Here is a 17,180-nt window from a genome sequence, read left to right on the forward strand (position 1 = left end):
GCTCATAGCAAGTGAGCATTTCTACTGCATACAAGCGATCTGCTCATCGCTTGTATGCAGTAGAAGCAATCAGACAACTGCTGCTTCTAGTCTCCTCTGGAGACTATAGAAGCAAGCAGAAAGTGTAAAAAAAAGTTTTTAAAAAAATTAAAAAAATAAAAAATATATAAAGGTTTAAGTCACCCCCCTTTCGCCCCATATATATATATATATAAAAAATAAACCACATACACATATTTGGTATCGCCGCGTTCAGAATCGCCCGATCTATCAATATAAAAGAAGAATTAATACAATCAGTAAACGGCGTAACGAGAAAAAAATTTTAAACGCCAGAATTAAGTTTTTTTGGTCGCTACAACTTTGCAATAAAATGCAATAACGGGCGATCAAAACATCGGATCTACCCCAAAATGGTATCAATAAAAACATCAGCCCGGCACGCAAAAAATAAGCCCTCACCTGGTCCCAGATCCCGAAAAATGGAGAAGCTAAGGGTCTCGGAAAATGGCGTCATTTTTTTTTGTTTTTGTAGCAAGCTTTGGATTTTTTTTTCACCACTTAAATAAAAAAGAACCTATACATGTTTGGTGTCTATGAACTCGTAACAACCTGGAAAATAATGATGGCAGGTCAGTTTTAGCAATCTGTGAACGTGGTAAAAAAAGGACCTAAAAAACAACAGTGGAATTGCATTTTTTTTGCAGTTTCACTGCACTTGGAATTTTTTTCCCATTTTCCAGCACACGATATGGTAAAACCAGTGATGGTGTTTAAAAGTACAACTCGTCCCGCAAAAAATAAGCCCTCACATGGCCATATTGAATGAAAATTAAAAAAAGTTCTGGCTCTGGGAAGAAGGGGAGCAAAAAAGGAAAACACAAAAACAGAAAGACCCATGGTCTTTAAGGGGTTAACATATTTCTCAGGAAAGCACTTTCACTTTCGTTTTTGAACGTTTTATTGTGAGCCTGTAAAAGTGGCTTAAAACGTCTGACCACGTTGTTGACAGCAGTGACCTGGGGGTCAGAAATGCTTCCAGGGGCGATCCCCATGCTGTCCCCATGTCATTTGAGCACTGTCACTATCGTTTTGGGCACATTTTAGGCTTTCTACAGACTGCCGGAGGAGCCGCCGCAAAAATGTTCGGGTCTCCCATAGACTAACATTGGGCTCGTTGCTCAGGTCGAGCACCCGAGTATCACAGTGAGCTCGGCCCGAGCTTCGAGCACCCGAGCATTTTAGTGCTCGCTCAGCACTACTGATGACGTATCTTTTAAGTAACCCGGTGTTCTGGGAATTAATGGCTGTAGATAAAAATCTACCCATCGACTTAAATTTTCATTCAAAGAAGAAATACTCGATATAATGGGGCGTAAAGGTGTAGGAAATTCTAGTTTGTGGGTGTTAGGGAGCCCATGGAAAATTGGTGTTATGGGATTATCGGGTATAATATTATAACTCATTTTTTCAGTAAACACCCCCATTTTTCTCCATCTTCAACCAATTTACTCAAGATTTTTCTGCATGATTCTGTAGGATTAAATTGGATCCTTTTATACATCTCATTGTCATCCAGAATATCATAAACACATTTTTCACAGAGTTTCTTATCCATAAGAACAATGCAGCCTTCTTTGTCGGATTTCTTAATCACCAGGGCATCTCTTTTGGATAAACTGGTGATTGCTTTTTTCTCATCTATAGTTAGATTATTTTTTTTATTTGATACACTCCGTTTAATTTTTTGAGAAAGTTCTATCAAATCTTTTTCAATTAAAGACTGAAAAGTTGAAATGCATTCAACCTTGGAATCATTTGGATAGAAAGATGGATTCAAAATACGAAAATCCTTTGTATCAACATTTATTAGATCGACTTCACCTGATCCTTTTAAATCCTCCAAAGTAAGCCGTACACATTGTTCATCAAACATCAATTGTGCAAAGGTTTCACAATTATCCTCCTTTTTATACGATTCACCAGGGACATTGAGATCATTATAAAAATGATTTTTTACTGTCAATAATCTGGCTACTTTATTTACATCTAGAATCGTTTGAAATAAATCAAAATCCTGATTAGGAACAAAATTAGTCCCTTTATTTAAGATATTGATCTCATGTTCAGAGAGAATTGTAGGGGTAAGCACGATAACACTAGACCATGGGTTGTCTACTTTTTCTTGCCCCTCGTATTGAAATTTGGGGGATCTGGATTTCCTCCTTCTCCTCCTCCTCGGTCGCTTCTCCTGTCGTTTTTTGAAGCAGGATTACCACAATCTCCTCCTGTTCCATCTTCTGAGCTCTCTGCTTTGATATCTGAAAAACCTTCCTCAGATGAAAAAGTTACATTTCTGGATGGAGTTTTGTCATCTATTTTATTCTTCAGGATAGATTTTAAGTCAGTTTTATCCCTCAGTTTTTTGGGATTTTGGGAAATAGATCTTATATTCCTCTTCCAATCATAAACTTTATCATGTTTAAAATCCAAACAGTCTCTGAAACTTTTTATTTTTTATTGTCATGATGTTATTTTCAATTTTGTTCAAATTTTCTTTCATTTTAATATGTAACAGTTCAAACTCCTGAGCTTTATTGAAACTCACAAGTGAGGATTTTATCTGTGCAATGTCCAAATTAATTTGTTGCATTTTTTTCTCTTCCTCAGAGATGATCAACTTCATGAGGTCATTTGAGCATTGTAATAAAATGTCATTCTATTGTGTTTGAAATATATCAGAGAAAATATAAGTGGGTACCTTTTTAATTCTGAGTCCTCTTGGTATCATCAATTTTTCCACATACTTACTCAAGGTATTGCGATCCCACCATGTTCTCAACTCTTGATGAGAAATTTTTTCCAGCTTATGCATTAACTCTTTCAGGCTCGGGTCAGTGTTCCTTTCTGAATCACCGAATACTTCTTGTAGTTTGTCCTGCCGTGACTCCATGGAGGAGAAGATAATCCTTCTCAGCAGTTTTGAATGGTAGAAATGATGGAAATAGTGGATTCGCTTGTATTCCCAACCTGTTTGATCTTTTAAATTATTTTGAAATAAATTGAGGATTTTAATTATTTTTGGGACTCACCAAAATTATTTTCCTATGTGAAGCCGTAAGTCACGGCTACTGGTTGGAGACCCACAACATTGTAAGACGGACTGAGTCATATAAATAGCTCATGGTGAGGCTGCTTTTTTATCAACCTATGGAATACTCTGGGTAGTACCAACTGGCGGTTTTGTCTTCCTTTACGATACAGGATACCGTCTTCACTGAGGTAGAGCTTGTTCATTCTTTAACTAGAACAGATACTGTTGGTGACTCATTATCTTTCTCCCGTTTACTTGGAAACCGATTTTGGTCCACATAAAGTAGTATTCTACCAATTATCTGATCTTCCCATTGTGCTCTATGGATTTTTCCTTTTGGTAGTTGTAGAATGGACAGGGAGTGATCTTGTTCTCTGGCTTTTATGGTGGTTTCCACCGTCACCGGACACCACAATGGTGTGTCTTCCTCTTGATAAGCTTGTACTGCTTGGGTAGTGCTCTCCGTTGCTTCCAGACTGACTTCCTCTGAGCATTCTTGCATGAACTCCTCAGGCTCTAGTTGCATTCTCGACAATCCGTCAGCATCCGCATTGCATTTTCCTGGCCTGTACTTGATGCTGAAATTGAAGTCAGTTAGTTTAGCGACCCATCTCTGACCCATTGCATTCAGTTTGGCTGTAGTTAGGACTTAGGTCAAAGGGTTGTTGTCAGTGCATACCTTAAACTCTTTGCTGTAGTAGAGATAATCTCTAAATCGTTCAGATAGCCCATTTACAATGTCAGGAACTCCAATTTTCCAGAATGTAGATGGTAATTCTTCTCGGCATCTGTCAATGTTCTAGAACCATAACCGATGACTCTCAATTTTCCATCTTGATGCTGATACAGGCTAGCTCCCAGTCCAACTGGAGAAGCATCACAATGAAGAACAAACGGTAAGTTGAAATAAGGATATCCCAAGATGGGTGGTTTAACCAGGTAGTCTACTAGTTCTTCCTATACCTCCTGGAGGTCTGCTGTCCAGAGAATGGACTGTTGGGACAAAATGGTATTGTTTCTTTTAAGCCCGGTCCTACCCGCGTTCTTCTTGGGTGTTCTCTGTGAGTGTTGTTGACTCCGTCACCCCCCCCCAAGAGGAGGTATAGTGGGGCGGCAATCCTGAAGAGGTTCCAAACAAAAGTACGATAGTAGGAGAGGAATCCTAATGTCTGCCTCAACTCCCCAACAGTAGAGGGCTGCTTGTCTTTTAAGGCCAGTACCGGAGCGATTTCTGTTGGGTTCATGGTATGTCCTTCTCTGGACACAATTTTGCCTAGAAATCGGACTTGCCTTTTGAACAGTTCACACTTCTTTGGGATCAACTTAACTCCGTGTTATTGAGACCGCTGTAATATGGTCCTCACATGTTCAACATGCTCCTGGAAGGTTTTGCTGTGTACCACATTGTCATCCAAGTATGGCTGGCAGATATCGTCCCTCAATCCTTCTAAACATGTCTCCATGCTCCTCTGAAACTCTACTGGAGATGAGCTGAGCCCAAACGGTATGCGGATCCACCCATATAACCCCCACAGAGTGATGAATGCTGTCAAAGGTCTACTGGATTCTTCAACAAACCCTTGATGGTATGCTTTACCCTGATCGAGGACAGAGAACCAGGTACTTCCTTCAAGGTGTAATGGTTTTGGCACAGACATGTAACTTCTGGTTACTGGGGTCGTGTCTTTCAAATTGATTTTCAACTGGATACAGCATATATCAGAGTCATCTTTGAAGAATGCATGACACTCCTCTCTCAGCATCTGTTTTGCTACCGCTCGATTTACAGCACACAAGTGTTCCAGGGGTACTGGGGGATCCCAGGACCCAGAGGTGGGTCTTGCAATTTCCTCCCCTGGGTAACTCCTGTTCCTTGGTGGGGAGACTGAATTCACGGTAGACCCCTGGGCTGGTCTCACACTCGGTGGATACACCGTTTTAACGGTTTCGATGTGACCTAACACAGTCTTCGGATCCAGTCTAATTTAGTTTTTCGCAGTATTCATCACCAGTAAACCCACCAGTAGGAATCATAAGCACAGTCTCACCTTGAACTAGGCCTTCCGGAAGTTTTGAGGAGTCTTTTGGCACAAACAGTCTTTTCTGTACTTTTCTTCCCTGTTTTATCCGGAGTCCACACCTCACCCCCACCATTTGGTTTGCAGGGATGATGGTTGGCGCCAGCCTACCTTGACTTCTTTTAGGTCCATTGTATTCTGTGCTTTCTTTACTCTATGAATCACATTTTCTGCCACGGGTATGGCAAGCGATGTGGCAATTACATCTACCACCAGCGTCTCTGACTTGTGTTTTGTGATGATCTCACTGATTACATTATAACCCAGGATAGGATCCTCTGCCAAGTTCTGATCACTGGTCACGAGAAAAGGTACCGAAAACTCAATGGTGTTGCTGTTCTTCGACGCCCTCAGTTGGAAAGTCACTTCCACCCAGCCTATGAAAGGGATTTCGGTCTGGTTGACAGCTTTGCCGTGAAGTTCAATTGGTCTTAAGAGTTCTTTTAGTGACTGAAGGCAGGTATGTGGCAGGAAGCGCCTTCTCCATTCTTCATTTAAAAGGCTAGCTTGGGCTCCTGTGTCCCACAGTGCTTTTACCAGGAGTCCATCTAGCTGGCACTGTATAAAGCACCTTTCACCGATTAGGCCATCTTTACTGACCGAGGAATCCTCCTCCCAGGAGTACATCATTTGACCTTCGCACTGGGCATTAAGTAACTGATTTCCCTGTCTCTCTTACAGCTGTTGTAGAGAACACACTTGGGGATAGTACTGACGCAGCCATTTTACCTCATGCGGCATTCTGGGGTTTGGTGAGATTTGGATTTGCGTCTGGGGCCTCCTCCATGTCGCGATTACCAGTTTCCCCGTACTGGCAACCTCCTGTCTTTTAACCCAAACGACTGTGACCATTGGCACTTCTTGGCATAATGTCCTTCCTCACCACATCTTAGACAGTGGACACACATCGTACTCTGATTTGATGAACGGCATGCTTCTCAAGCCGGGTATCTTCTGTTTTGGAACCCATTTCTGGGTCTGAGGGATACAGGTTCCGGCCTGGGACAAATCAACTTTTTCATCTCAATCAACTCGGTTCGCAGTTCTCCTATTACTTCCTCCCAGTCAGCACTGGCGGTCCTCTCTTTTGTTTGTGATTTAAGGTTCCCTCTCAGAGGTGGCACTGGAGGGTCTCCATGATCATTTTCAAACTGGCCACTGGAGGTCTCCAATTTCAGCTGACTCATTTTGGTGGATTTAGGAGCAGAGCCTTTCTTTAACTTCTGTTCTCTCTCTGACTCCAAACTAGCGGCCTCATTCATTTTTTCAATTAGGACTTCATCCAGAATGCCAGGGTCTACTAGATACTGTTTTAGCTGCAACTTGATGTCTTTGCTTATTAACCCCGTTCCCAATGATCTCAAGAACTTCTTCTGAACTAGTCCAGCATCAAACTTCTCCTCTGCTTCTACATCTCTGGATGAATACAACAGTTTATCCTTAAGTTCAATTGCTCTGAACAAGAAACTTTGGAGTGATTCATTATTTTCCTGTGAGATGTTAATGAGTAGGTGAAACAATTCTGAAGCACTCTCTTCTTTATAGTGCCCTTTTAAAATCATCTTAAGCTGTGGCAAGGTCAATTGACTCTTCATTTCTAGCATACTACGGAGGTTTAGTCCTGGACTGATCGCTTTCACCACCCCCTCTTACGATATCATCTGGCTGGTAGCCTTTCTGTAATCCTGCATCGATCTGGTGCAACAAGTTCATATAAGACAGTTTCTCTTTCTGTTCACAGTCTTCAATCTGTCCCAGGATCTTGAATTCTTTCCTTATGGTGATTTGTGGTGTTAGAGAGGACTGTTTCCCTGATTTCTCTAACCCAAGCAGGTTAAAGGTCCTGTCTGAGTCTGTCACCCGTTCAGAGGTTTTGGTCGATTCCTGCAGGGCTGTTGTTAAGGCTTTGAGTTGTTCTTTCAATTCCTGTAGTTCTGTCTGCGAATGGAGATTCCCACTTATGGTAATTGGTGCCGCCCCTCCATCCTCCAACTTCAACCTGGTTAGAAACTGTGTTAGCTCCTGGAGGAACCCATGACGTCCCCATGACATCTTCAGCTTTTTTCTCCCCAGCTCATCCATTTTTGCATTAATGGCAGCTAACAGTTGCCTGCGGTTGTGTTCTTTAGAAATCTGTACTTCTGACATCTTTATATGTTGTGCTATTGTTCTCAATTCTTCACAGCTTAACTGAAGAAGCAGCTCACTAATTCTGTCCACTTGTATTTCCACATCCATTGCTGTTAGTGAGTTTTCTTTAGGGATGGTCCCCTTTAACTGGTGTAGCAGAATTGAATTGAGGTGCTGTGCTGCTGTGTTTTTCCAGACACTTTTCCTCTTCTCGCTCTACATGCTAATTCCCGCTCAGGACTCCTCGTACGGGCCACCAATGTTACATGCACTTCACTAAATTCAGATAGGGTGAGATGGGTTTCATGAATTCGTTGGAATCCTGGGGGAACTGTTACACGGGGTGACCATAGGCTGCAGCTTCTCTCAGGCACATGATAGATTCAATTGCTGACTAGACACATCTGACAAGAGTCTTCATAAACAGTTGAACAGTGGAGTTTAATCAAGTACGGCCAGTACCATTTAACTCTTTGAAGCAACAGGCTTCACCACAGTACAGTCTATTAAAGCAGGCACAGTAACATCAGTCTCTTCAGTAGCATAATTCAGCACAGATTAGATCTCTTTGCAGCACACTTCACAAGGACACAATAGTGCACAGCATTCTTTATTCTGCATGGAGATGGAGGGGGGGAGGGTTTGATGAGGGAGATGATCCCTGTGATCCTTCCAGTCCTTATCTTTTTGCCCGATAATACTCTGCACTGTTAGTTCAGGGAGTCTATCTAACCCGTGTTTAGCTTCCCTCCTGACCTGAATTCTGTTCACTTGTCTTCTTTGAGATACAGATCACACATTACCTTTCTCTTAGGCTCCAGCCAGACTATTAAACAAGTTCCCCACAATCCCCTTGGGGCTCTGCTAAACACTCCCTGTCTCCTGTGACTGTGTTAACCCCTCTAGTTGCTGGATGCTTTTGAAGCACAACACTTCCTGTCTCTTGTGCTTGTGTTACTTCTAATAGTTGCTGGATGCTTTTAAAGCAACAGCACTACTTCTGCATGTCACACGTGCATAAGTAAGACTCTGTACACATTTCTTTGGGGAAGGAACCTGTTTTATTTTACTTTTAGGAGATGGTGATTATCTATAACATACCTGTGACAATCACCTTACTAGACTATAAAGGAAATACAAATACATGGTGAGTGTGTCTAGTATGGCCAAATATCTCCAAATCATGATGTACTGTTTATCTTGAATACATTATGGTGTTCTGCCAGGAGCAGACATAGACAGAAGATCCCTATGCTAGATTAATTTATGGGCGATTGGCAATCTAATAGCTCATTAAAATTCATAACTCCACCTGCTTTGGAGATGGTAGTTGGCCCTCTTACCTCTTGTCCTCTTCTGCAGCTTCACAGGTTGTGCAGTGAGCCATAGGGAGGCACTAGATGTTGTAGAGGGGTCAGCTGGGACATGTTCCACAGGCAGCAAATTTTAATGTCACGGTAGCTGAAGTGGGTCGATGGATTCCTTGTGTCCACAACAATTGTCAATAATGGGACATGGCACTTACGGAGATGGTATAAGACCCACCGGGGGCACTCAATTAGAAGTGGTGTCTGGGTGCAGATGTTGGAGCACCCATGATGTTAGTGCAATTTCAAGCAGCGAGACACACATGTGAAATTGTCAATGTAAAACTTTACTGAAGGAGAAAACAGGGTACCATCTCTTTCTTCATAGTATAGGATAGATTGCATATTGTGCGTATGAAAGAAGGTGTCTTATGAAACAAGAAAGTTTAGGGCCTTTCGGGGTGGCTGGAGCTCAGCTCTTTTCACGTGCTATTGGAGGAAATATTATGTCCAGTCCAGGTAATGCTACACTGATGTAGGGACCTTCACGGGCCCCCGTGGTGATACACTAGTAGTATGGAAGTACTTACGGTTTTGGTCCTATCCTTCCCTATTGCAGGGGGTAGGTCGGACAAAGTTTGTGGCGTGGCAGACATGTGGATCTGGTTTCCGGCTGGAATCATATAGAAAGACCAGTAGGCAGGAGCACCCTTGTTAAAGCACCACTCCAGAATGTTATTTTCAGCGCTGTAATGGCGCTTTAAATCTAAGCCCCCTAACCGGTCATATACTCACCCTCCGATGTCTTCATCGTTTTTTCGGTGCCGCTTCGGTCTCTCCACGCCATCTTGTGACAGTAGTTTTTGACCGTCCATAAGTCAGAAACTACATCACACGTTCTCAATACAAGTCTATGAGAGCCAGAACGAGGCTCTCATAGACTTGTATTGAAAAGTGACCTCCACGCAGTTCCATGAAAGACTGGAGCTTCGACTAGGTCACTTTTTGCTGGAAACCGACCAGAGCGATGCTGGAAACAGATGAAGGTGGCGGAAAGTGAGTATCAGATAGGGGGCATGGGACTTACATTTAAAACACCACTCCACCAGTGCAATAAAAAGAAACGTTGGAGTGATGCTTTAAGTCTTATATCTTCTAACTTTGAGTCTTCACTCCTTTGTAGAGGCAACTATGTAAATAATGATGTTCCCTCAGCATGGACAGGAATAGATTCAGGGAGCTGTGGAGCTCCCTTGACTGGGCTAGACTGGTTTGCACCAGCTCACAGGAAGTTTGTTAGAACTGAAATAGGAGCTCCTCCCAGTTGTCTCTTTGGTAGCTTGTTGTGAGGAGACGGAATGACTAACTTTCATACTCATACATTGACCTTTAGATGGCAGTAAAGAACAATGCACATTTATGAATCCTTAGTGTACGCACATGTACAGTGTCCATTTTAGGACATGATCAGATATCAAAATTAAACATCAGAATGATGTCAGTTTGAGGCTAAATACCCTGTCTGAGAAGTGATTTTGATAAGTGATTCTGACAAGTGAACCTGATAAGTGAACCTGACAAGTAATCCTGACAAGTGATTCTGACAAGTGATCCTGACAAGTGATCCTGACAAGTGATTCCGACAAGTGATTTTGACAAGTGATCCTGACAAGAGATATTGACAAGTGATCATGGCAAGTGATTTTGACAAGTGATTTTGACAAGTGATCCTGACAAGTGATTTTGACAAGTAATCCTGACAAGTGACTTTGACAAGTTACTTTGATAAGTGACTGTAATAATAATAAAAAAGAATAATGTCACTGTTCGCTGATGGGACTTGAACCCAAAATTCTGTGTCCAGAAGCCAGTGCACTATCCAATGAGCTAGAAACTCAGTTGAAGAAACCTAGGAGTTCTATTTGGTTATATGATTTTCAGTGCAAACCTGTCTGAAACTGATTAGGACTTTCAGAAATACCTCCACCAAGCCAAATTCAAATGATGTGTGATTTTGATATGTGAGTCTGATGTGTGACTTACTTCAAACATCAGAATCAGAATCACAATGACTTTTAGTCACCCTGAGTATTTTCATGGTTGATCTTGTAAAGGACATATTAATATTCATGCTATCCAAGTGTAAAGGACATATTGATACTCATGCTAGAGCAACTCCATTTTGTCTGCTTGCTTTAAAATCATGTTATTATACTCCTTGCATAACATGCATTCTTTCCTTCTTTTCTCATGCTTCCCAAGCATCTTTTCCCACACTAACCTTTTCTCACAAGAACATTCTGTGAGACACCCTGCTCCCGTTATCTGACTAGTCTGAGCCGGGATGGGTAACCTTGTAAATTTCCATCATGCGCCGAACTAACAATAATATGACCATATGTGTATTTCCGTAATAATTGTACTAACATTGGTTCAAGCTTGTAGTATGGGTGTAGGTGATTGGCTATTGATAAACTCAAAACAATATAAAAGGCTAAGTAGAAATAAATGGGGTTTAGAGATTCTTGAATCCCCCCATACAGGGCTTTGCCTCTGTCTTGTTTTCTATTGGATTGCAATCAAGCTTATAACATAATAATTTGACACTCACTTGGTCAACCGTGAAGGGATGTTGGTGCCCTCCCTCAACAGCTTGGTGCCGTGACTCGGATCCCTAACCAGGTACGCCCCACCACCCCTGGACGTCCACAAAGAGAGATTTGCTTTCAGCCTCCCCCACTGAAATTGGGACTAATCATCCCCCACAAAAAGCCACGGTAAGTCCACGAGTTCTTTATGAGTGATACTGACCATTTGGCGTGGTTTCCACGTGGTGTGTGGTTGTTTGCAGTATCTCCGGACGTCTTGGTTGGATATAGTCAAAGGTGAGACTATAAGGGGTGTAGTCCTATTAGGGGTCTGATATTGATAACTTTTAAAGCAGTATCACCTCGGATTGACAAGTGAATATTGTGTGAATCTTCCTTAACTTCTGACAAAGATCCTTTGGAAACTGAACACTGTTAGGTTCAGTCGCGGCAGGTGATCGAAGATTGGGTAGGACACGCACACAGATATACATATATCTGGTGTCCGGAGAGCTGCGGACAAGAGTTCTCCTCCTTTCATCTGAGCCCTTCGTGACTCCCCCGACAGAAGGGGTGAAGTGAAGTCAGTGGAACAGCAGGTGAGGTCCAGACGGACTCGTGCTGTGCGCAAATTAAGGATCTTTTGTCAGTTGTAGAGATTAATCAATGTTTCCGTGGAGCAGAAAGAAATTGTCTCTCCCGCAGGAGGGAGAGGATGTAATGAATTTCATGGTTGGTTGAGAGGGGAAAAGATCATTTAAGAATGCACTAAAAGTGTTAAGGTGTTAAATTTTCCCGTGGAGGGGAGACTCCAGCCTGCATTATGGGATGAAGGCATCCGGCAGAATAGGGGTAGATTAGTTGACTGTCCATTGTTGGAAGACGCTGAAAAGTTCAGGAAAGTTGCACATGAGATTTGTGATGAAAGATATGTTGAAATAGAGGAGGAGATGAAGCCTGGTTATTTCAATTATCTTTATGTAAAGAAGGGAGAATTATCTAGCGCTGTAACAAAGATTGGCTGTTTTGTGCTACAAAATGAAGCTGATGTGGAAAAAAGGCTGTGCTCAGTTTATCGAAAGAAGGGAAAAAGTATGTGCAGAAACTTAAACAGTTAACTAAAATATGCGAGCTACCAGATGAGGGCCGGTTAATTATGAAGAAGAAAAACTGCAAGCTAAAAGATAAAGGATTATTACAAACAACCTTGGCTTGATATAGAACTGCAGAGAATTTGTCAAAGAAGGGTAGATGGAGGAAGAAAATACAGACAATAAGGGAAAGATGCCATGTTATGTTTATTACAAAGATACTGCTCTCCAGCCACCGCCCGATAATGGCGGACGGGGGGATTGACCTGTACTAATTGTGGCCAGCAGAATCCATTGTTAGCAGATTATTATGTTGCATGTCATGCACCCCGTCCAGGAGGCCCACCCCTTGCTACTACCCAAGCTACTCCTAGTGCCCCATCCTCATCTGTTATACCTATGTCCACCCAAAGTTCCAACCCTTCCTGTAGCGGCCATGTTGCTACACCCATTGCATCACCACCGGCCTCTGACCAGATGTCAGTGAGTGTGCTCCTTCCTAGTGGAGCGCACCCTTGCTGTAGTGTGCTTCCTTCTGGTGGCGGCCATCTTGGCACACCCGGAATACAGGCTGCTATACACACTACACCCAGAATGTGTATGAGGAAGATCATCATGATCAGTGTGTGACAGAGCATTAGACGCCAATACGTATGAGAGTGGGCTTGACTTCTGTCAAGCCCTTAAAATATGGGCTCAGGATAAGCTGGCTGATCAATCTACTGCCCTCACAGATGTCACTCAAGAGAAGGGAGAGTCGGCTGAGAAGTTTTAGGGGCGCCTTTTGCAGGTCTACAAGGACCTTGGGTTCTCCTTACATACTAAAACTCATTGCCAGCTGTTAGTATCCGCCTTTATCCAGGGTCTCCCAGTCCAATTTTCTAATGACCATCTACCGCAGCCTGGTTTACAGTAATTGATTTAGCAAACGCTTTTTTTAGCATTCCACTACACAAAGACTGTCAGTTTCTGTTTGCATTTACATATCAGGGAAGGCAATTGACTTGGATGGTGATGCCGCAAGGTGTGCAGAATAGCCCTAATCAGTTTGCAAAGAACATGTCTAGCTGTCTGCTGCCGTGGCAGCTGGACAACTCTGAGGTAGTACTATTGCAATATGTGGATGATCTTCTTTTGTGTGCCCCCATGGAGCAAGTGTCCATCAGGGCCAGTGTTAGCCTCCTCAAGCATCTAGCAAAGCTGAAATATCGAGTCTCAGCCTCGAAACTTCAGTTTTGCCTCGGTCAAGTGGTTTTCTTAGGCTACTGCCTTACTCAGGGTGCCAATTGCAAAAAGAACTTCGGCACTCCATACATGAAAATATAAGAAATATTGTATCTGGACTAATGTCACTTTGAAAAATGAAGGTTTTTTGCGCATAATTTGGCCAATTTATGTGTGCCCATCAACCACGACAAGGTCACCTTCGTATGATGGGAAACTACGCTACACTACCACTGGATATGCCACTCTTGGGCTGTAAGCCTGTATGGACAATATGTCTCTGCTTGGGCTTTTAACCTACAATGTATGGGCTGGTAGAGCTAGTTAAAACCACCTGTGACTGAATGGGAGGGACACATGGTCAGAAAAAAGGCTGTCAAACTTCTAATAGTGTGAACACGTACCTGCTGCAATGCTCCAGGAGCGGGATCCCAAAAATGATTAATAGAAAAAAGAGAGGGGTCGCTCACTGGTCTATTCGGGTGCTCTCAAGAAAAAAGTAATCTCAATTGCAAAAAGAACTTCGGCATTCCATACATGAAAATATAAGAAATATTGTATCTGGACTAATGTCACTTTGAAAAATGAAGGTTTTTTGCGCATAATTTGGCCAATTTATGTGTGCCCATCAACCAAGACAAGGTCACCTTCGTATGATGGGAAACTACGCTACACTACCACTGGATATGCCACTCTTGGGCTGTAAGCCTGTATGGACAATATGTCTCTGCTTGGGCTTTTAACCTACAATGTATGGGCTGGTAGAGCTAGTTAAAACCACCTGTGACTGAATGGGAGGGACACATGGTCAGAAAAAAGGCTGTCAAACTTCTAATAGTGTGAACACGTACCTGCTGCAATGCTCCAGGAGCGGAATCCCAAAAATGATTAATAGAAAAAAGAGAGGGGTCGCTCACTGGTCTATTCGGGTGCTCTGAAGAAAAAAGTAATCTCAATTGCAAAAAGAACTTCGGCACTCCATACATGAAAATATAAGAAATATTGTATCTGGACTAATGTCACTTTGAAAAATGAAGTTTTTTTGCGCATAATTTGGCCAATTTATGTGTGCCCATCAACCACGACAAGGTCACCTTCGTATGATGGGAAACTACGCTACACTACCACTGGATATGCCACTCTTGGGCTGTAAGCCTGTATGGACATTATGTCTCTGCTTGGGCTTTTAACCTACAATGTATGGGCTGGTAAAGCTAGTTAAAACCACCTGTGACTGAATGGGAGGGACACATGGTCAGAAAAAAGGCTGTCAAACTTCTAATAGTGTGAACACGTACCTGCTGCAATGCTCCAGGAGCGGGATCCCAAAAATGATTAATAGAAAAAAGAGAGGGGTCGCTCACTGGTCTATTCGGGTGCTCTGAAGAAAAAAGTAATCTCAATTACAAAAAGAACTTCGGCACTCCATACATGAAAATATAAGAAATATTGTATCTGGACTAATGTCACTTTGAAAAATGAAGTTTTTTTGCGCATAATTTGGCCAATTTATGTGTGCCCATCAACCATGACAAGGTCACCTTCGTATGATGGGAAACTACGCTACACTACCACTGGATATGCCACTCTTGGGCTGTAAGCCTGTATGGACAATATGTCTCTGCTTGGGCTTTTAACCTACAATGTATGGGCTGGTAGAGCTAGTTAAAACCACCTGTGACTGAATGGGAGGGACACATGGTCAGAAAAAAGGCTGTCAAACTTCTAATAGTGTGAACACGTACCTGCTGCAATGCTCCAGGAGCGGGATCCCAAAAATGATTAATAGAAAAAAGAGAGGGGTCGCTCACTGGTCTATTCGGGTGCTCTCAAGAAAAAAGTAATCTCAATTGCAAAAAGAACTTCGGCACTCCATACATGAAAATATAAGAAATATTGTATCTGGACTAATGTCACTTTGAAAAATGAAGGTTTTTTGCGCATAATTTGGCCAATTTATGTGTGCCCATCAACCACGACAAGGTCACCTTCGTATGATGGGAAACTACGCTACACTACCACTGGATATGCCACTCTTGGGCTGTAAGCCTGTATGGACAATATGTCTCTGCTTGGGCTTTTAACCTACAATGTATGGGCTGGTAAAGCTAGTTAAAACCACCTGTGACTGAATGGGAGGGACACATGGTCAGAAAAAAGGCTGTCAAACTTCTAATAGTGTGAACACGTACCTGCTGCAATGCTCCAGGAGCGGGATCCCAAAAATGATTAATAGAAAAAAGAGAGGGGTCGCTCACTGGTCTATTCGGGTGCTCTGAAGAAAAAAGTAATCTCAATTGCAAAAAGAACTTCGGCACTCCATACATGAAAATATAAGAAATATTGTATCTGGACTAATGTCACTTTGAAAAATGAAGGTTTTTTGCGCATAATTTGGCCAATTTATGTGTGCCCATCAACCATGACAAGGTCACCTTCGTATGATGGGAAACTACGCTACACTACCACTGGATATGCCACTCTTGGGCTGTAAGCCTGTATGGACAATATGTCTCTGCTTGGGCTTTTAACCTACAATGTATGGGCTGGTAGAGCTAGTTAAAACCACCTGTGACTGAATGGGAGGGACACATGGTCAGAAAAAAGGCTGTCAAACTTCTAATAGTGTGAACACGTACCTGCTGCAATGCTCCAGGAGCGGGATCCCAAAAATGATTAATAGAAAAAAGAGAGGGGTCGCTCACTGGTCTATTCGGGTGCTCTGAAGAAAAAAGTAATCTCAATTGCAAAAAGAACTTCGGCACTCCATACATGAAAATATGAGAAATATTGTATCTGGACTAATGTCACTTTGAAAAATGAAGGTTTTTTGCGCATAATTTGGCCAATTTATGTGTGCCCATCAACCACGACAAGGTCACCTTCGTATGATGGGAAACTACGCTACACTACCACTGGATATGCCACTCTTGGGCTGTAAGCCTGTATGGACAATATGTCTCTGCTTGGGCTTTTAACCTACAATGTATGGGCTGGTAAAGCTAGTTAAAACCACCTGTGACTGAATGGGAGGGACACATGGTCAGAAAAAAGGCTGTCAAACGTCTAATAGTGTGAACACGTACCTGCTGCAATGCTCCAGGAGCGGGATCCCAAAAATGATTAATAGAAAAAAGAGAGGGGTCGCTCACTGGTCTATTCGGGTGCTCTGAAGAAAAAAGTAATCTCAATTGCAAAAAGAACTTCGGCACTCCATACATGAAAATATAAGAAATATTGTATCTGGACTAATGTCACTTTGAAAAATGAAGGTTTTTTGCGCATAATTTGGCCAATTTATGTGTGCCCATCAACCACGACAAGGTCACCTTCGTATGATGGGAAACTACGCTACACTACCACTGGATATGCCACTCTTGGGCTATAAGCCTGTATGGACAATATGTCTCTGCTTGGGCTTTTAACCTACAATGTATGGGCTGGTAGAGCTAGTTAAAACCCCAAGCAGAGACATATTGTCCATACAGGCTTACAGCCCAAGAGTGGCATATCCAGTGGTAGTGTAGCGTAGTTTCCCATCATACGAAGGTGACCTTGTCGTGGTTGATGGGCACACATAAATTGGCCAAATTATGCGCAAAAAACCTTCATTTTTCAAAGTGACATTAGTCCAGATACAATATTTCTTATATTTTCATGTATGGAGT

This window comes from Phyllobates terribilis, unplaced genomic scaffold, assembly GCF_046119375.1.
Source record: "Phyllobates terribilis strain yellow unplaced genomic scaffold, ASM4611937v1 Scaffold_11__3_contigs__length_659146591, whole genome shotgun sequence".
Classification (NCBI taxonomy): Eukaryota; Metazoa; Chordata; class Amphibia; order Anura; family Dendrobatidae; genus Phyllobates; species Phyllobates terribilis.